The 22,073-nt window shown below is 42.8% G+C and overlaps 1 protein-coding gene and 3 pseudogenes across 1 annotated transcript in view; 2 read left to right on the top strand and 2 right to left on the bottom strand.

Moving 5' to 3' along the window:
- The window catches only part of HMGB1 (high mobility group box 1), a 153,559-nt gene that overhangs the window by 76,105 nt on the left and 55,381 nt on the right, over positions 1-22,073 (bottom strand). The window lies entirely within an intron of this gene.
- LOC129011187 (pre-mRNA-splicing factor RBM22-like) lies at positions 1,120-4,439 on the bottom strand (annotated as a pseudogene).
- Positions 2,637-4,626, top strand: LOC134738015 (zinc finger protein ENSP00000375192-like; annotated as a pseudogene).
- Positions 17,407-18,539, top strand: LOC129011188 (tyrosine-protein phosphatase non-receptor type 2-like; annotated as a pseudogene).

The following is a 22,073-nucleotide window of genomic DNA, read 5'->3' on the forward strand; positions in this document are numbered from 1 at the left end:
CACACTCAAATAATCTAAGTCCATTTTTGTAATTATTACCAATAACATAATTCAGAAAATTGAAGCATGTTTTAAATTTGATTTTCTTACCTTGTACACTACAGAACTAGATAAAAAATTAAAGTGTACTTAAAGGTTTCCTTCAGAAGGGATAGAAAAATGTTTTATTTTCTCAAATTAAATAGAAGTTACTGCAATAAATAATTCTGTGTTGCAGATGAACCAATTATTTTTCTCCTCATACTGTTTCTAAAATTATCAAAATAACATATATGCATCGTATATAAAACATAATATTGACTTCCTATGATAGGGTATTAGGATTCAGACTTTTTTTTAACTTTTTCCTCACAATGCAATGTACTTTCCCCCTTCTCCTCCTCCTAATTTCCCAATACGTACATTTTTAAAAACTAATTTTGTTTTTGAACTGGAGTGCAGTGGTGCGATCTCGGCTCACTGCAAGCTCTGTCTCCTGGGTTCAAGTGATTCTCCTGCTTCAGCCTCCAGAGTAGCTGGGACTACAGGCACATGCCACCACACCCAGCTAATTTTTGTACTTTTAGTGGAGAAAGGGTTTCACCATGTTGGCCAGGCTGGTCTCGAACTCCTGACTTCAGGTGATCTGCCCACCTCAGCCTCCCAAAGTGCTGGGATTACAGGCGTGAGCCACCATGCCCGGCCTAAAAATTAAATTAACATTCATATTATTCAACAACTGTGTAAATATTTTTCACTGTAGTGGACCCTCATTGCATTTCCTTTCTTGGACATCTTTTTGTTTTCTGGTAGCTAGTAATTATCTTTTTTGTTTCCATTTGCTTAGCTTTCTAGGTTCCTATCACTATTTGTCACCATACTCTCCAACAGAACTTTAAAACTTCCTCTCATACCACTTGGGCTACTGACTTCTTGGCAGCATCCTCGATCCTGCTCCACAGGGCCTGGATTCATCTCCAAGCCTGCAGCTCTACAGCTGCTTCCAACCATCATTTTGGAAATTATCTTCCCTTCTTCTCTGTTCCCTGGGTCCTCTGTCTTCCCTGTTCGTGTATTTGTGATGTCTTCTAGAAACTTCCTGAGAAAGGATGCATAGGCAGAAAATTTTTTGAGACTACGTTTTATGAAATGTCTTTATTTTACCTTCTCACTTGATTGACAGTTTGGACATAATTTCCCCTTAGAATGTTACAGGCATTTCTCCATTGTTGTTTAGTTCCCAGTAATACTTTTAAGAAGTCTTAAGTTATTCTGTCCTGATCCTTTTATCTCCCCACCGTCACCCAGCCACAACCAAAGCTTTTTGCATCTCCTCTTTATCCCCACAAATTTCACTATGGTGTGTTTTGATATGGAACTTAGAAAAACGTTGTTTTTACTGAAGTATAACATACGGAACAGTACAAATCGTTTTACAAAATGAACAAACATTTTGTGTAACTAATACCTAGATTAAGAAACAGCGCTACCAAGAGCCACTACCTGCCCCTCATGAGAACCGCTATTGTAATTTCCAGTACCGTAGATCAGTTTGCCTGTTTTTGAATTTTTACAGACATGAAATCATTATAAAATATGTATTTTTTTTTTAAATGTACTCTTTTGCTCCTGGTCTCTTTCATTCACCATTAATTTTGTCTGATTCACCCACGTCGCTGCATGTGGTAGCAATTCATTCATTCTTGTTCCAATATATATATAATTGATGTATCCAATTTTAATGAGGATGGACTTGTGACTACTTCCATTCTGGGGATACTAGAGATAGGGCTGTCATAAATGTTTCTGTACATGCCCTCTGCTGAATAGATATAGTTCTGTTGGATGGCATATGACATTTTTCATTTTCAATCTGAATTCTTTCTTCAGTTTGGTGAAAATTGCTGGAATTAATTCTTTCATGATTTCTCCCTTCTTCTCTTTTTTAAAATTTATTTTTTAACACAACATCAAGTTTCCTTTATCATCTATAATACAGTTATACCCAAACTTTCTAAGACCAAACAGACAGTCCCCTGCCCAGAGCAGGAAATTCCAATGAGCCCCTGAAGACACACAAAGGTGAATGTGGAAGATCACAGTTCCAGCTGCAGGTCACAAGTCTTCCATTCAAACAATCCATGCTTTTCATTTCCGTTTGTTAAAGAAAGCGTCTTACAGGACGTCGTTGAAAAGAATTTCATCCCAGACACCAGGTTTCTTCAATAATACACAGCTCCATGAAATTTGTGTTTCCATCCGACTGACAGGAATACAAAGTAATTTTTATTTTTTTATTTTATTTTTTGGTGGTATAGAGAAGTAAAACTATCAGTCCGATTCCCTTAGTAATAAAGAAAAGGAGAGGAAAGAAAGCATTTGGGCTTTGCTGGATGCTGGTTTCTACTTGTCTGAGGGTGTGACTTCAAAGGAGTTAAATCACCCTGACACCACTGCAGTGATTAGTACTAGCAATTTTTTCTTTCTTTCTCTTTTCTTTCTTTCCTTTCTCTTTTTTTTTCTTTCTTTCTCTCTTTCTTTCTTTCCCTCTCTCTTTCTATTTCTTTCCTTCTTTCTTTCTTTCATTCAAAGATGATACAAAGAAAAATACCCCCATGGACATAAAAATGGCCCAAAGGTGTTTTGTTTTGTTTTATTTGAGATATCGTCTCACTCTGTCATCCAGGCTGGAGTGCAGCGGCACGATCTCGGCTCACTGCAACCTCCACCTCCCGGGTTCAAGAGATTCTCCTGCCTCAGCCTCCCTAGTAGCTGGGATTACAGGCGCCTGCCACCATGCCCGGCTAAGTTTTGTATTTTTAGTAGAGATGCAGTTTCACCATGTTGGCCCAGCTGGCCTCAAATTCCTGACCTTAAGTGATCCACCCACCTCAGCCTCCCAAAGTGCTGGGATTATAGCTGTGAGCCACCATGCCCAGCCGGCCCAAAAGTTTTTTACTGAAGATCAATTCTCCCTCTGCCCACCCCCACCGAAAAGGTACAAAATGAACATGTAATTGAGATGGCAGCTCCATCGGGCATTCCAATTCACCCAGCCACTTATTCCCACAGAGGTGAGGGGATCAGGCATTAGGTTTTATTAGTCATGTATTTGTAACCAGATGTGTCCTCAGCAGCTTACTTGAAGGCCATTGTTCCTTTGAACACGTGTAGAGAAGCATGGCCGTCGTTCACCGACTGTCCGTATCTGAGCATATTCAGCTACCATGGAAACTACAAAGGAAGGAAAAATATATTTACTCCAAAATTCATTTACTGGGAGTTTTAAGTGCCCTCTCTTCCACAGAGCCCCAGAGTAGTGCTAATGTGCTCGGGGCTGCTGTATTTTCCAGCATGAGCTCCCATCCTCTGAGGGTCCTGAAAAGGATTGGTCCTAGAGTCTTCATGAAAGGAATGAGGTGGAACACGTGTGGCCCCAAACCTGATGGTACGGGGAGTGGTGGGGGTGGCAGGGCAATGTTCACCGCAGTGGTGGAGGATCACTTAGGGGTAGGCTGAAGTAGCTGGCCGCTGCATCCTCTGCTGCAACAGGAGGAAGAGCTCATGGCAGTTCTGGAAAAGGCTCTAGTTTCATCCCAGAGTACGTGGTTCCGTCTATTTTTTTCTTTTCCTCTGGCTGCTTGAGATCTTCTTGATTTCACGTTGAGTCTGTGGCCATTACAATCAACTTACTAAAGGACTTCTCAGCAGCCATGTCTGTAGCCTGCCTTGTGGAAAACTGGGTGAAAGCACCCTGCTGCTTCTGCATTAGAGTGATCGTCAATCTCTCCAAACTGGTAGAAATGATTTCTCTGATCTGTTTCACCCAGACCATCCACTTCTAATGTGGTGAGAGTCTTGTCCTCTGGAGGGTCCAGGTGAGGCATGGTTGAAGTCTGCTTTAGAAGCTTATCTGCTACAGGGTCACTGATTCCATAATATGAGTCTTCAACATTTTGATCAGCAAGGGGATCATCCAGATCTGTAGACTTCTTGTGTCTGTAGGGACGCTCCTCTTTTCTCTGACACTTTCCTTTCACCCAGCAGGAGCAAATGTGAGGCCGATTCCTTTGATAGTAGGGTATGGTCCAGGCCAGTTTGAGCAGCACGACACTGGGGGATGTGTCATTCCCCAGCATGCTAATTGGACGTGTTCCATCAGAGTTACAGATCTCTCTCCAAATTCTGTGTGTAGAACCCTCGGTTGACATCTGACTTTGGCACATTACTTTCAAAAGACAATGCTGTGTCATGAACCTGGATGTGCAGGCCACACTCTAGGTCTAAGAGGCAGTTCTGACATTCTCCAATTTACTGCAGATTTGGCACACTTTAGTCTCTTTTTTTTTTTTTTTTTTCTTTGAGATGGAGTTTCGCTCTTGTTGCCCAAGCTGGAGTGCAATGGCGCAATCTTGGCTCATCACAACCTCCGCCTCCCAGGTTCAAGCGATTCTCCTGCCTCAGCCTCCTGAGTAGCTGGGATTACAGGCGCCTGCCACCACGCCCAGCTAATTTTGTATTTTTAGTAGAGACAGGGTTTCTCCATGTTGGTCAGGCTGGTCTCGAACTCCCGACCTCAGGTGATCCACCCGCCTCAGCCTCCCAAAGTGCTGGGACTACAGGCGTGAGCCACTGTGCTCGGCTTAGTCTTCTTTAAAAAAGCATGTGGACCCCAGGGCACCAGTGAAACACTGGGAATGGCCTGGCACAGAGACTGCATTCCTTCTTGTATGTTTTTTTCTCTTTTGGGGTGTGTGTGTGCATTTCTTTTATTTCTTGATACAAACACATAAATGGATCAAAAAGTACGTTCATCTAGAAAAATGGACTTCATCCAAAAATGAAAAACAAGTTTCAATGAATTTAGATTTCCTGGCATTTTACCCCTAACCCTAAGGGTTAAATTTATTGTCCACTTACATGCCCATGTTTCTGACCCAAGCTAAGGGGCTGGAAAACGAAACTCAGAGCTAGGTGTGGTGGCACATGCCTGTAATCCCAGCTACTTAGGAGGCTGAGACAGGAGGATCACTTGAGCCCAGGAGTTCAAATCCAACATGGGCAATGTAGCAAGACTCCATCTCTAAAATTAAAAATCAGAACAATCTCATGTAAATATGGGAAGTCTTAGCATTGATAAAACCTAAGATTTCCTGGAAATAAGTGGGAAACCTCTAATCCTACCTGGATAGTGCTTTTCTGGGGGGTTTTTCAGCACAAGTGTAAATTTCACAAAGCACCTTCAAAAACTGGGCTACGCAGTATCACAGGCATGGCAGTGGGTCCAAAGGCTGGATTCAGGGGCCATGTAAATAACAGGAAAAGCAAATCAAGGACCAGATGCTGAGACTTCCCCCTGAGTTCCACATTTGGGAGAACAAGGAGTTGACTCCTACGTAGTCTTCTGCTTCTTGGCAAATGGTGGCTCAACTACATCTTGTGCTTCAGTTGCCTTTCGTTTGAAGAACTTTGTGTTCTGGGTATTCTCTTGGCCCCATGTTGGGTAGAAAGAGGTGGTGTCTCAATCCCCACCATGGGTGTATTTGGTATAACCAGAGTGCCCAAAGTTCTTGCATGACTTTAGGAAGCATGGCTTTGTTGAAATGATCCTGCAGGGTGGGGGCACTGAAATCTCTTTCGTATATTTCTCATATTTGCCCTGAATGGCTTTGCTGGTAATGACCTTGCCATATGCCTGAAGCTCAGCTTGCTGCTCTTCCTCAGCCAGGTTCCGCAGGTGCTCAATTTCTGCTTCCTCCTTCTCAAGCTCTTCTTCCTCATCTCTGCCCCCTTGTTTGTTTTAGCTTCTGAACTTTCCATGCCTCCTGCTGCTCCTGACTCTCCTCTTGGTGTTGAGCGCATCCAGAGTAGTGCGGACCCGCCTGCTCTCCGCCGGCTCTTCCTTGGTCTCCTACAGTCTGGAGGGGGCACCATGCCTCCTCAGCGTGACTTTTGCCTCCTACTCCGGCTCCTTCTGGTTCAATGCTTCAGCCTCAGGTTCTGGAACTGTCACTCAGCCCTTCTTCCTTCTCAGTGAGGGCCTGCATCAGGCAAGGCTCTGTCTGATCCTCACTGTCTGTGGACTCTCCATACTCAGATCTGCTCTGAGCTCCCCAGGACGACCCTCCTCACCCCCCCACCTCCCACCCCCATGCCCCCCACCTTCCTGTCTCCTCTCCTGTGCTCCCTGACACAGGGTGCTGCACTGCCGTCCCATCTCCTCATCCTCGGTTTCTTCCTCTTCTTCTTCACTGACATCCGCTCATTCCAGGTGCCAGGCACCTCCTTCTCTTCTGAAGCTGCCTGCTTCTATCACTCCAGGCTCCACTGCTTTCCAATGCCGGCCAATCTCTCTTCCTCTTGTCACTCACCTGGTCCTGAAAATGCCACAGCCTGGCTGGCTGGCTGGCTGAGCCCTCCTCCTGTTCCTCAGGCTCTGCCTCCTGTTCCTTGGGTTTCCCAATGAATGAAAATTCTTCATCTGCCTCATCAGAGGACTCCACAGGGGCACAGTCTGGCCTTTTTCTGGACACACAACGTTGGACCTTGGACCTTCACTTTCTCTGTGGAAGTCTCCCGTTTCTCACTGTGATGCAGGACGGCCCCGGGGCCGATGCAATGGGCGATTGCTTCATGAGTGCCCTTGGGACTGACAAGTTGATGGGTGGCGACTCCCCAAACTGACTGATTCCAAACTGAACACCTACAATGTCAATGGACAGAAAAATTCCTTTCTGCCAAGGTACATGGGGCACTGCTACATGGCTGATCCCTTCCCGTGCTTGACTTTAGTCATTCAGCTATGTGGGTTTTCTCCAAGGCACATTTGGCACAGATGGGAAGTCCAAATGCATCCTCCAGGCTCTGCCTGTTCCAGGCGCTTTTTTTTTTTTTTAAGACAGAGTCTCGCTCTGTTGCCCAGGCTAGAGTGCAATGGTGCAATCTCAGCTCACTGCAACCTCCACCTCCCAGGTTCAAGCAATTTTCATGCCTCAGCCTCCAGAGTAGCTGGGATTACAGGCGTGCACCACCATGCCCGGCTAATTTTTGTATTTTTAATAGAGATGGGGTTTCACCACGTTGGCCAGGCTGGTCTCAAACTCCCAACCTCAGCTGATCTTCCCATCTTGGCCTCCCAAAGTGCTGGAATGGACAGGCGTGAGCCACCGCACCCAGCCTGTTCCAGGTGTTAAAACCCAGAGAGGTCACCATCTTGAGAGCGTCTGAGGTGGGAAGTGGGACTCTCCAAGTCCTGGTGTCTTCCCCTGTAAAGGAGAACTTACATACCACTCACCTGATCAAATCAGGCCCATCCAGGAAGTACTCCTGTTGATTAATTTAAGGACTTGGGACTTCACATCAACCAAATCCCTTCAGGGCAACACCTGAACTAGCTTTGTTTGGATACCAGGGAGAGGGTGTGTCTGATTTCAACTAGGGCAGGGATGCTAAAAGATTCTGGGCCCTGAAGGCCCAACTGCAAAATAAGTCTGTCAACGTCTCTAAAAATGCACACCCATGATTTCTGATTTATTTCCCTACCTTATTGAGAGTTTACAGTCAAACAGGAATGCCCAAAACTCCAGCCTCTATAAAACTAACTGAAATTAGCAGTTTTTCCTTCAATCTGGAATCAAAATAATTCAGGCATAAAGGGTCTTACCCATGGACAACAGCAATAGCATCCTTAAAGCAACTCTGCTTATATTGTCCTTGGTATTCAGATCAAACCTCCATTCAGAGCTTTACTGGTCTGAGATTTTCTTTCTGGGGATGGGCATCTGGAATGGTAGCACTCAACTCTCAGCTAGATGTGTCTGCACCCACACCTGCAGGTGACTGCCATGTGGGCAGATTACCCACCCCGGCAGGTCCTAGCGATGTCTCTCTGTCTGGGATTGAACATGCAAGTCAGAGGTTCTGAACCAACCACTCCCCACCTCAGAATGTCCACTTCTGCCCCAAAAGTGAGATAGTGGGAGCCCTCCAGTGATCCACTGGCCTTCATCTCTGTTTCCTAGCCAAAGCTCCTCAAGCCCTAGGAATGGCCAGACCGATAAGGGTATCTTGCTTTGCTAATGAGATGACTAATGACTGGGGATCCCTAGGTAGCGTCAGGATGGAGGCTGGCACCAGAAAGACCAAGGCAAGATTGGAGAGTTAGAATTTCAGCCTCACTCCCCCAACCCCCAGGGAGGGAAGAAGGGCTGAAGGTTGAGTTGATCAGCAATAGGCAATGATGTAGTCCATCAAGCCTATGTAATGACGCTTCCATAAAACCCTCAAAGGACTGGGTTCGCAGAGCTTCTGGACAGCTGAAAATGCGGAGGTTCCTGGAACGTGGTGCCCCTGAAAAGGGCATGGAAGCTCTGCACCCTTCCCCCACACCTGGCCCTATGCATCTTTCCCATCTGTTCCTCTGTATCCACTATAATAAATAGGTCAACGTAAGTAAAATGTTTCCCTGAGCTCTGTAAGCTGCTCTGTCAAATCAATCGAACCTGAGGAGAAGGTGGTGGGAATGCCTGATTTGTAGCCGGTGGGTCAGGAGAACAGGTAATCACTTAAAGATTTACCTCCATTTTTATTCCTGAGCTTTCTCTGCAACTGCAGGGCCCAATCCAGGGCAGGCAGAGAACTGGCGCTTACTGTGCTCTGTTGGAATTCAGGTGAGTCAGGAGGCGCCTGGATGTAGAAACGTGTTCCTCTGCACTCCTGGCCTCCAATCTTTTATATAGCCTCTGATCTTGTTTTAGGTTGCAATATCTTCTCTCTTAAAAAAAGTATTTTTCTTTTCTTATGTTCCCTCCCATGTCTTGTTTCAGTTCTTTTTCTTCCGTTTGCATTGATTTCCATTTCAGCTGGGCAGCTTTCCCCAAATGCATGGTGATCCTTGGCTACCTAGTCGCATTTGAGAGCAAGGCATTTAAAATGCTGATGGATGTGAGGCTGAGGATGGAGGACTGCTTGAGCCAGGAGTTCAAGGCCAACCTGGGCAATACAGTGAGACCCTATCTCAAAACAAAACGACAGTAACAAATGCTGACTCTGTGTGAGGGTGCTGTCACTGGGTGATGAATTAGAGTGCTGGCTGCTCTACTGGGAATAACTGAACATTATTCTTATTAATATATTAATAATATTAATATTATTCTGTTATTCATATAAATTTGGCAGCATAGTTTTGTCAGAAAGGAATCCTCCAACCTGGGCCCCATGTAATAGAAGAGGTTGACAGATCTCAGCAGTCACTTGAAGAATTCTACTCACTTCCTGTTTTTCTACAAGAGAATCCATCCCATTCTCAGCAGTGCCCAGTATTCCTGAGTCTAGAGCTTCACTGTCCAATATGTCAGCCACTAGCCATATGTGGCTATTTGAATCAAAATTAAAACTAAACTTCATTTCCTCAGTCACACTGGCCATATTTCGTGTATTTTTGTTTGTTTGTGGGTTTTTCTTGAGACAAGGTCTCACTCTGTATCCCAGGCTGGAGTGCAGTGGTGCAATCATGGATCACTGTAGCCTCAACCTCCTGGGCTCAAGATATCCTCCTGCCTCAGCTTCAACTTCCTGAGTAGCTAGGACTGCAAGTGTGTGCCACCATGCCCAGCAAATTTTTGTGTTTTTTATAGAGACAGGTTTTCACCGTGTTGCCCAGGCTGGTCTTGAACTCCTGGGCTCAAGTGAACCACCCACCTCGGCCTCCCAAAGTGTTGGGATAACAGGTATGAGCCACCACGTGCAGCCACACTGGCTACGTTTCAGGTGACTATTGAGCCACTAGTTGTTGGACAATGCAGATATAAAGCACTTCCATCATCACGGAAAGTTCTATGGCACACTGCTGGAGACTAAACCTCACGTTTTGTTTGTCTGTTTGTTTTGAGACAGAGTCTTGCTCTGTTGCCAGGCTGGAGTGCAGTAGCGCGATCTCAGCTCACTTCAATCTCTGCCTCCCGGGTTCAAGCAATTCCCCTGCTTCAGCCTCCCGAGTAGCTGGGACTATAGGTGTGCACCACCACGCCTGCCTACTTTTTTGTATTTTAGTAGAGACAAGGTTTCACCATGTTGGCCAGGATGGTGTCGGTCTCCTGACCTCATAGTCTGCCTGCCTTGGCCTCCCAAAATGCTGGGATTACAGGCATGAGCCACTGCGCCCGGCCAACCTCACGTTTTATACTTGGAGAGAAGTGGTTTCCTAACTACACTCTTGAGGAGGGAATCTGGAAGTGTGATTTTCCTTTTTTTTTAGAGACTGGGTCTTGCTCTGTTGCCCAAGCTATAGTTCAGTGGAACAATTAAAGCTCACTGCTGCCTTAACCTACTGGGCTCACGTGGTGCTCCCAGTTTAGCCTTCTGAGTAACTGGAACTACAGGTGGGTGCCACCATGCCCAGCTAATTTTTGTATTTCTTCTTAGAGATGGGGTCTTGCTATGTTGTCCAGGCTTGTCTTGAACTCCTGGCCCCAACTGATCCTCCTACCTCAGCCTTTCAAACTGCCAGGATTACAGGTATGAGCCACCATGCCCAGTACAGTTTAATTATTCTTTATACAATATTTCATTAATTATTGAATTTTCAGTCCCACCATGAATCCACCTTAAGGGGTACCTGAAGGCTCCCCTTTCTTGAAAGTTGACTCTTAACTAACCCCCAACAACACACACATTTGTAGGTGTAAGTTTTGTGCTGTTAATTACCACTGATCCATGTGTCTCCCATCTTTCAAAACATTCTTTATCCCTATCCTACTCCTTCAGCATTACTGATGGGTTTTCGGCAAGGAGCAGAGATAATGTGTGTGGGCCATGCCAAGCCTGAAGTCCTCCTGAGATGTTATTCACATAACTGATGACAAAGGCAATGGGGAAAAAGCGTTCTGCTGCTTAGCTTTGTCAGGTTTTGTCCAAGGTTTGCTTAGTTACAGTTTTAAGAAAATTTTATCATCTCTGATTTCTTTATATTCCATTGTTTTATTCTTTTCCCAAATATTATTTGAGAACTTACTACAGGTAAGGCACTGCTCCAGTTGTAAGTTTTCTCACTTTACCCTCCCATTTCATAAAAAATATTGTTGCTAAACATTTTCAGTGAAAGTTTAATAATTACGTATGTTGGCAAAACCTCATGAACCAAACACAGGGCAAGCTTATTTTCAACTGACTAAAGACTGGTTTCCTCTACCCACAGCCTTAAGCAGAGTCAAGAGCTGAGCCCATTCCATAGATGCTAAACCTCAGCCAACCTTAAGACCTGTAAGTATGAGAACAGATATGTGTTGATACAAACCACTGAGTTTGGGGTGGTTTGCTATAGAGCATTATGTTGTCTGTCTAACACCATGGGAAAAGAGTCCTTACAAACAGGACTTTAGATTTTTTTTTTTTTAATATAAAGATATGTCTAGGCACAGTGGCTCACTTCGGGAGGCCAAGGCTGGTGGATCACTTGAAGTCAGGAGTTTGAGACCAGCCTGGCCAATGTGGTGAAACCCCATCTCTACTAAAAATACAAAAAGTAGCCAGGCATGGTGGCACACACTTGTGATCCCAGCTACCTGGGAGGCTGAAGCAGGAGGATTGCTTGAACGCAGGAGGCAGAGGCTGCAGTGAGCCAAGATTGTGCCACTGGACTCCAGCCTGAGCAACAGAGTGAGTGAGACTCTGTCTCAAAAAAAGATATGGGTTAGTCAATATGTTTAGGAGAAAATAAAAGTTATCATTCTACAATATAAAATGCTATTTTATTGCTTGTTGCATTTTATCTAACGGTGTTTTTCTAAGAAAATTTGCAATAGGAATACCACTGTTTCAGGTTTTAAAATGGTCATAAGCACCTGATAGAGTTTGGCTGTGTCCTCACCCAAATCTCATCTTGAATTGTAGTTCCCATAATCCCCACGTGTTGTGGGAGGGACCCAGTGGGAGGTAATTGAATCATAGGGGCGGTTACCCTCATGCTGTTCTTGTGATACTGAGTGAATTCTCATGAGATCTGATGGTTTTATAAGAGGCTTTCCCGCTTTTGCTCGGCACTTCTCCTTCCTGTCGCCATGTAAAGAAAGACCTGTTTGGTTCCCCTTCCACCATGATTGTAAGTTTCCTGAGGCCTCCCCAGCCATGCTGAACTGTGAGTCAATTAAATCTCTTTCCTTTATAAATTACCCAGTCTTGGGTATATCTTTATTAGCGGCATGAGAATGGACTAATACAGCACCTGATGTAGGAAACTAATATTTTCCTTTCATTTGAAAAGGATATTTCATTAGTGAACAGTGTCTATTACACAAGTTACATCAAGATCTGTGTGCCTCTTTCCAAAAGATAAATTACAAGCATTGTTACAAAATAAAAGAGTATGCGGTCTGCAAAACTCTTATGATGGGAGCCCTTCTCTGCCCAGAATTATGCTTGCTTGCCTCTGAATGCTTCCACTAATTATGATGAGATGTCACTCAGAACCTACAGTTTCTGCCTTGGGGGATGTATACCAATGTCAGAACACCTCTCCATGGTATCAGGTGCCTACAGAGCTTTGCTGTGGATTATGGACCAACTCCTCAGTATCTGTTCCTAAGACCAAATGAACCACACTATCTTGGAAGTGCTGGTCTTGGACAGTAAAGGGCATTGTGCAGACAGCTGGAAGCGGTCCCTATTAACATTGTCCCTGATAGCGAATAAAGGGACAGTGTGAGTTCCTTTGGGCTGCTTTCTTTCTTGATGTACTGAAACTTTAGTTTCAATGGAATCAAAAGAATCAGAGACGCGGGGTGCAATGGCTCACACCTGCTATCTCAACACTTTGGGAGGCCAAGTAGAAGGATCTCTTGTGCCCAGGAGTTTAACACCAGCCTGGGCAACAGAGTGAGACCCCATCTCCACAAAAAATAAGAAAAGTAGCTGGTCATGCTAGCATACACCTGTGGTCCCAGCTACTCAGGTGCTCACTTGGGTCCAGGAGGTCAAGGCTGCAGTGAGCCGTAATTGCGCCACTGAACTCCAGCCTAGATGACAGAGTGAGATACTGTCTGAATGAATAAATAAATAAATAAATAAATAAATAAAATCAGAAACATCTGACCAGATTGGGGCAGCATCTCTGTATTTGACAGATCCTAAACAACAACTTAGTAATAAACTCTGTCACTCTTATAGTAATAGTGATAGTGTTTAGAGTAATAAACAGATTCTCACACTGTTGCCCAGGCTGAGAGCAGTACACAATCACAGCTCACTGCAGCTCTTGGGCTCAAGCGGTCCTCCTGCGTCAGCCTCCTGAGTAGCTAGGACTACAGGTGCAGGCCACCATGTCTGAGTAATTTTTGTACTTTTTTTTTTTTTTTTTTGTAGAGACAGAGCTTCACTATGTTGCCCGGGCTAGTCTTGAACTCCTGGCCTCAACAGACCCTCCTGCTTCGGCCTCCCAAAGTACTGGGATTACAGGCATGAGCCACTGTGCCTGGCACAAACACTAATTGTTTTTTTTTTTTGAGATGGAGTCTTGCTCCATCTCAATCTGCACACCAGGCTGGAATGTAGTGGCATGATCTCAACTCACTGCAACCTCCGCCTCCCGGGTTCAAGCAATTCTCCTGCCTCAGCTTCCCGAGTAGCTGGGATTATAAGCACCCGCCATCATGCCCGGCTAATTTTTGTATTTTTAGTAGAGACAGGGTTTTGCCATGTTGGCCAGGCTGGTCTCGAACTCCTGACCCCAGGTAATCCGCTTGCCTCAGCCTCCCAAAGTGCTGGGGTTACAGGCATGAGCCACCACACCTGGCCACAAACACTATTTTTTAAAGCATGTGATGTTAGATTCTTTTATAAATTAATATTCAAACTCACTAGAAAGACTCTGGAATATGTGTATGTGTGTGTATTAGTTTTTAAAATCCTGTACTTTCCTTAACAACATTAAATTGAAACTCATTACAAAACAAAGGTTAATACTAGTGCTGTCATGACTATCAAGAGCTATGACATCCTTTTAGGAAGTCATGTATGTTCATTTGTCCATTTGTTCATTCGTGTATGTAAAAGTTACAGAACACTGACATTGTGCTAGGGACCAATCTAAACACTGGGAACACAAAGGTGGGTGGCTTTCAGGGGGCTATCTAAAGTCCAGAGGAAAGCAGACAATGAGAAGCTATTACCAGTGTGAGCAGTGCTAACGACTGAATGCAATGAGAGTACATAGCCTCCCTGACATGGTGGGGAGGGATGTCAAAGGAAGGCTCTTAGACATAGAAGCTAAATCGAGTCCTCGTGTTTGTCATATTTCCTTAATGTAGGGATTCTCTCTCTGTAACTATCTATCATTCATTTGCCTCTTTGCTCAGTTCACCACCCGCCAAAGGAACTGCTCCCATGCCAAGGGACCCTCGGATGACACACTCGGGCCACCTCCTCTTTTGCCTGTGTGTTTGCAATATCTAGGTGAGCTTGGCTTTGGTACCATATCTGTTCTGTCATTCCTGCTCCAAAGCATAAGACTCACTCCCAAGAGGAAATTTTTGCATTTGAAAATTCAAGTTGTATGAAATATAAATGTTTCCTACTTTGTACGTTCTTTAAATTCACGTGTCATATATTACATTTACTAAGAAGTAGAAATACATGTACTTTCTAAACTGAGAATACTAGCTGGTGGAAGACAAAAATGATTCTAAACACATCTGATAGATTCTAAAAAATGAAGGTACCTTAAGTGGCACTACCCTGGCACATGTTCACTTTAGACTGCCAGGTAAACCAGTCCAACAGGTGTTAGGAGACAGATGTTCACCAAATGCTTAGCCCTCAGGGAGAAAACATTAACAAAATATACAACATATTTCCCCCAAGTATCAGCAACTGAAGAAAGCATTTTACCATCTACTATCATGATTTCTAAACACAGTTTAAAAAATTTTATCGAATACCTACTATACTGCAAGCAGTACTAGTTACGGTGATAAAAGATAAATAAACCCCTGATGTATAAACTAAGCACCTTAATTCATTATTTCATGGTTAAATACATTCTAAAACTAAATTTTTTCCTCCGCAAGTCTTCCTTCTCTTTGGGGTTTAAAAGACTCATCACTGAACTGACCAAGTCCATCTTAGGAACTCACTGAGTGTAGGGGATTGCCAAGTCCTGTTGACTCTTCTGCCCTCTGCAGTTTCAAAGCTGTCTTCACTTTATCTTGGCACCATTTTCCTGTAGGTCTATAGAATCTGTAACCTTAAATACCGTAATAACATAAAAACTAATCTTCTTGCCACAGTTTTGGCCTTTTCTAATCCATTCTTGTTAAACTGCTGCTAAAGTGACCATCTAAAACACAAAAGATGCATGAAATTATTCAATGTTGCCCAGGCCTCTAGGATGCAGCCCAACACTCTAGCACAGATCACTCCCTTTTCTTGTCTCATTTTTGTTGTTTCTCTATCATGAGCATTTATGTCCCATGATGTCCCACTAACCACTGCAATTTATTTATTTTTCTTAGAGACAGGGTCTTCCTCTGTTGCCCAGGCTGGAGTGCAGTGGTGCGATCATAGTTCATTGCAGCCTCGAACTCCTGGGCTTAATCAATCCTCCCACCTCAGCCTCCTGAGTAGCTGGGACCACAGGCATGTGCCACCACGCCTGGCTATTTAATATCGTATTTTCTGTAGAGATGGGGTCTTGCTCTGCTGCCCAGACTGGTCTCAAATGATCCTCCTGCCTTGGCCTCCAAAGTGCTGGGATTCCAGGTGTGAGCCGCTGCACCTGGCCAACTGCTGCAATTTTAAAAATGTCCCAAGTGTCCTCAGGTATTGGTGTCCCTCTCACAAGCCCATCTCAGACTGCTCCTCCCCAACCCCTACCCATGGCCCTCAATTAATTAACTTTCCCCCCTCCTTTATTTCAGGAAATTTAAAAAAGTTGTAAGATTAGTGCAATAAACTACACACATATCCTTTACTTGTATTCATCAGTTATTAACATTTTGCTACATTTGTGTTCACTTGCTTTTCCCCATCCCCAAATATTTACTTTGCTGAATCATTTGAGAGTAAGTTGCAGACATTATGACACTTTACTCTTAAATTTTTCAGCAAGTATCTCCTAAAAATAGGACACTCTCTTACATAACCACAGTGATCATACTTAGGATATTTAATATTGAAATACTAAATTTTAATTTGAATATAGAGTCGATGCTCATATTTCTCCTCAGTTGGCTGACTTCTATTTATCTTTCAAGAGTAAGCTCTAGGAAAATGACCTCCCTTCTCCCCACATCCCCTCTCTGTCCACACACAGAATACACTGGGTATCTCTCTTCTATACTTTTACTACCTTTTTGTATACTTCTATTGAAGCACGTAGCACACACACTATCACATAGTCTCTTTTCTGTCGTATCTGAAACTCAGCTAGACTCATTTTAATTCTTCTATCTCTTCATATACTACCCAGCATTCGTTGGTGACTGAATGGATAAATGAATGAATGAATGCATGATAAGACATTGAAGATTCTCATTCCACTCTCTCACTGTAACTGGTCATGTGTCTCTAAACATTCTGGGCAATATATCATGTGTTCTCAATTTCACCTCTTATTTCAAACACTGCTATGGTGCCCAGGTCTGTGTGGGCTTCTTCTACTTTGTGCGGATGCAACCTCACAGCACCTGCTTTTGGCCTCTGCCCCTGGTTTCTGGCCCCAGGGCTAGGTTGGAGCTGTGACACAGGAGTCCCATGGGAACCACTTGGCACTTGGATATGGACAATCTGGAAACGGGGGACAGTTAAGGCCTGTAAGCTTGCCCTTGACCACTGAGGGACAGGAGCTCATAGAAAAATGCTTGTCTCATTTTTAGCCCAGGGTGGCCAATTCTGAGATGCATGTTAAAAGGTTCCTCAGAAGCTCCCACATGATCAAGTAGCAGATATTCATAATGGTTGCCAACTTGAAAGGGACCCTTGGGTTGGCTTTCTCTCCTTCCGGGGGGTCATTCTTCTGTCTTATCACAGTCTATTCCTTGGTGTCACATTCCCAGATAAACTCATTACCTACCTCCAAGTTGTTTGTACAGGCTTTGCTTTCGGGAGAGCCCAGACCAAGACAATGTGGTAACGTAAAAGACCAGCGGCTTGGGAGCCAGACAGACCTGACTTCGAAACCAAGTTTGCTTATTCACTAGCCATGACCTTGGGCACATAATTTAACTTCTCTTAGCCTCACTTTCTTCACTTTATAATGAAGATAATACTTTATAGGAGTATGGTAATTAGAAATTTACCATATATATATATATGAATAGAATATATACAACTTCCTTGAGTAATGATTGACTATAATAAACCACATTGGGTGTCTGTCCAGCTTAGGAGCCATCCTCACTCTTCCATTTCTCTTAAGATTTACTATTTGTCCCAGCCATGCCCACCATCATAGAGCGGGAGTTCGAGGAGTTGGATGCTCAGCATTGCTGGCAGCCGCCATACTTGGAAATTCGAAATGAGTCCCATGACTATCTTCATAGAGTGGCCAAGTTTCCAGAAAACAGAAAGCGAAATAGATACAGAGATGTAAGCCCATATGATCACAGTCGTGTTAAACTGCAAAATGCTGAGAATGATTATATTAATGCCAGCTTAGTTGACATAGAAGAGGCACAAAGGAGTTATATCTTAACACAGGGTCCACTTCCTAACATGTGCTGCCATTTCTGGCTTACGGTTTGGCAGCAGAAGACCAAAGCAGTTGTTGTGCTGAACTGCATTGTGGAGAAAGAATCGGTTAAATGTGCACAGTACTGGCCAACAGATGACCAAAAGATGCTGTTTAAAGAAACAGGATTCAGTGTGAAGCTCTTTCAGAAGATGTGAAGTCATATTACACAGTACATCTACTACGATTAGAAAATATCAATAGTGGTGAAACCAGAAAATATCTCACTTTCATTATACTACCTGGCCAGATTTTGGAGTCCCTGAATCACCAGCTTCATTTCTCAATTTCTTGTTTAAAGGGAGAGATTCTGGCTCCACTGATCATGGGCCTGCAGTGATCCATTGTAATGAAGGCACTGGGTGCTCGGGCACCTTCTCTTTGGTAGACACTTGTCTTGTTTTGATGGGAAAAGGAGATTATATTAACATTAAACAAGTGTTGTTGAACAAGAGAAAATACCGAATGGGTCTTATTCAGACCCCAGATCAACTGAGATTCTCATACATGGCTATAATAGAAGGAGCAAAATGTATAAAGGTAGATTCTAGTATACAGAAACGGTGGAAAGAATTTTCTAAGGAAAACTTAGCTCCTGCTTTTGATCATTAACCAAACAAAATAATGACTGAAAAATACAATGGGAACAGAATTGGTCTAGAAGAAGAAAAACTGACAGGTGACCGATGTACAGTAAATGCAAGATACAATGGAAGAGAACAGTGAGAATGCTCTACGGAAACATATTCTAGAGGACAGAAAGGCCACCACAGCTCAGAAGGTGCAGCAGATGAAACAGAGGCTAAATGAGAACGAACGAAAAAGAAAAAGGCCAAGATAGACACCTAATATTCATGACTTGAGAATATTCTGGAGCTATAAATTTTGAACCATTGATGTGCAAAACAAGACCTGAAGCCCACTCTGGAAACTAAAGTGAGGCTTGCTAACCTTCTAGATTGCCTCACAGTTGTTTGTTTACAAAGTAAACTTTACATACAGGGTATGAGGAGCACCCACCAGCAGAAGACTTTGCAGAACCTTACATTGGATGTGTTGTTGTGGTTTGTTTTTTTTTTTTTTTTTTGAGACAGAGTCTTGCTCTGTTGCCCAGGCTGGAGTGCAGTGGCACGATCTCGGCTCACTGCAAGCTCCACCTCCCAGGTTCATGCCATTCTCCTGCCTCAGCCTCCCGAGTAGCTGGGAATACAGGCGCCCACCACCACGCCCAGCTAATTTTTTGTATTTTTAGTAGAGATGGGGTTTCACCGTGTTAGCCAGGATGGTCTTGATCTCCTGACCTCGTGATCTGCCCGCCTCAGCCTCCCAAAGTGCTGGGATTACAGGCGTGAGCCACTGCGCCTGGCCTGTTAAGTGTTTTTAATGGGTGTATGAAATGTAGAAATATGTAAAAGAAATAAATTAGGAGAGATTAATTTGTATTGTACTGCCATTCCTACTATATTTTTATACTTCTTGGCAGCATTAAATATTTTTGTTAAAGAGTCAACAAAAATTTACTACTCGTCTCATCAGTTTCCTGGGGATGGGTTCGTGTACTCCCAATTTTACTAGATTTTGTGACTATTAGTAATCACAATTCTAGCTACTGCATTGACTATTACACTAATATACAGAATAAACAATGCCTATAATTATTTTTAAAAATAATCATCCTAAATTTACAAAAAGACAAACCGCATTTCCATAATCTATTGTCTAAATTTCAGGAAGAAATTCTCAACCTTTGAATGACAGATTTAAGAAAACTAGTTTAGATATCAATATCTCATTGGAATATGTTGTTTTGTTTATACCTCAGATTTTCAAAGCTTTGGGACCTCAAAAGTAGTCCTTATTTAAAGACTTCTACTCGTAACCATAGTCTCCATCATCAAAAAGGAATGTATAAGGATTATTATGCTTGAAATATTAATCTGTATGGATCTTACAAGATACTTCAGGTTGCTTATATGCTTAGTGGGAAATGAGAATTATTCAAAAGAAAAATTCTATTTTCCCAATGGGAGAAGTGTCCAAAAGTTTCAAAGACCTCAGAAAAATCAGCCTTTGGAAGCTGCTGCCACAGTTGTCAATAAGCAGGAGATACCAGTATGTCTTCAAAGAGAGAATTCATTAAAACAAGTCATTGAGGCTGGGCGTGGTGGCTCACGCCTGTAATCCCAACACTTTGGGAGGCCGAGATGGGCAGATCACCTGAGACTGGGAGTTCGAGACCAGCCTGACCAACACAGTGAAACCTTGTCTCTACTAAAAACACAAAAATTAGCCAGGTGTGGTGGCGAGCAACTGTGATCCCAGCTACTCTAGAGCTGAGGCAGGAGAATTGCTTGAGCCCGAGAAGTGGAGGCTGCAGTGAGCCGAGATCCTGCCACTGCACTCTAGCCCAGGCAATAAGAGAGAAACTCTGTCTCAAAAAACAAAACAAAACAAGTCATTGATAGTATAACGAAGAGACATCTGCATCCCATGTCTATTGCAGCACTATTCTCAATAACCAAGATATGGAGTCAACCTAGGTGTCCAACAACAGATGAATGAATGAAGAAAATGTGATATATACACATTATGGAGTATTATTCAGCCATAAAAAAGAGTGAAATCCCATCGTTGATGGACTATAGATGAAACTGGAGGACATTATTTTAAGTGAAAAAGCCAGGAACAGAAAGTTAAACAGTGCATGTTCTCACTCATATGTGAAAGCTAAAAAAAGTTGATCTCATAGAAGTAAAAAGTAGGACAGAGGATACCAGAGGCTGGGATGGGAGAGTGACAGAGAGATTTGTTAAAAGACACAAAATTATAGCTAGATAGAAGAAGTAAGTTCTAGTGTTCTACAGCCCTGTAGAATGACTATAGTTAATAATAATACAATATATAGTTTCAAATAGCTAGAAGGATATTGCACATTCTCAACATAAAGAAATGATAAACATATGAGATGGTGGATGTGCTAATTACCCTGATCTGATAACCATAAATTATATGTATGGAAATATAATTATGTGCTCTCAAGAATATGTACAATTGGTATTTGTCAATTTAAAAAATAAATTTAAAAACCGTATCATTGAATCCTTAAGATGCTAAAGTTCATTTACTTATATAACAAATTAAAAAAAATATTTCTTATGCTAATGTTTTTCAAAAATCATAGCTTGTATGACTTTATATAAATATATCTAAAATAATAATTGTATGATATGTTTTTGTAGTCTAGTAAAATTTGCACTGAATTCCAATTTTTTAAGGATATCTTTTTCCATGTTTTCATCTTTATTTTTATATGGGAAGTTCTAACTGAAATAAGTTACTCCTCAGTTCTAGGAGTTAACCCTAAAAGTAATCAATGTGATCCTCAATGCGAGTTCCAGAGCTAAAAAGAATGCCTAGTCTATGCTCCTTTGCATTTTTGTTTTATTTTATTTAAATGTCTGTCTACCTGGTCCCCTTGATTAGGGAGCAAGCCTCCGAGGGTCAAGACCATGTTTCATGTCTTTGCGGCCCAGTGCCTAGCACAGAGCTCTGTCCATATCTGCACTCCAATAAATGTTGACCTAAGACTCTTAGACTTATAGATTCACCTTGTAGATAAAAGGGCTTTGCTTTGGAGGTCATCTAACCCATTCCCTTAACTCTCCATCCTACTTCACCAGCAACCAGCTTTTGCAAGACACTTCCAGGGAAAGAGTCTATGTGGAGACAAATGATTTCATTAACCATCGCAAAGCTAATTGTTACCCGATTCTTAAACTTGGTCCAACCTTGCCTCTTTTTAGTCTTTGACTGAATAGCTCTAGTTCTCACCTAAAGAGTTATATGAAACACAGTTCCAGAAAGAGAAGCGGACGTTGAGGAGAGAGCGAGACAGGGCACAGAATAGACTTGAACCTCATGTCTATCAATTCAGTATGTGTTCATGTGGTTTCTGACTCTAGAACAGTTATGCCAGTGTCCCTGAGGTTCCTGTGCTTGGCTCCCTCCTTTTTTCACATGTCTGGCATCTCTTGTGTATGCCTGAGAAGGATCCATGCTAAAATTGTAATGACATATATACCTAAATTAGCAGCATACAACTTCCAAAAACCGAGCCTATGCAAGAGCTATTAAAAAAAAGGATAATGAAGAGAACAGGATTTGAGTTGCTGCTTCTTGTGTTTCCCTTGGAGCCTTCCCAGGCAAATATGGATCAGAAAGCTTTTCTTGTCAATTCTAATTTGTGGTAGTCTAGAAATTTAACCCTTGCTACTTTGATCGCCTGATTTCCTCTTTCAATGGAAAGGTAAAAATGATAAAAGAAAACAATATTCTAGATGCTCTGTTCTCTGTAATTTGATGCAATTCAGTTTAT

The sequence above is a fragment of the Pongo pygmaeus genome, chromosome 14, assembly GCF_028885625.2.
Source record: "Pongo pygmaeus isolate AG05252 chromosome 14, NHGRI_mPonPyg2-v2.0_pri, whole genome shotgun sequence".
NCBI lineage: Eukaryota > Metazoa > Chordata > Mammalia > Primates > Hominidae > Pongo > Pongo pygmaeus.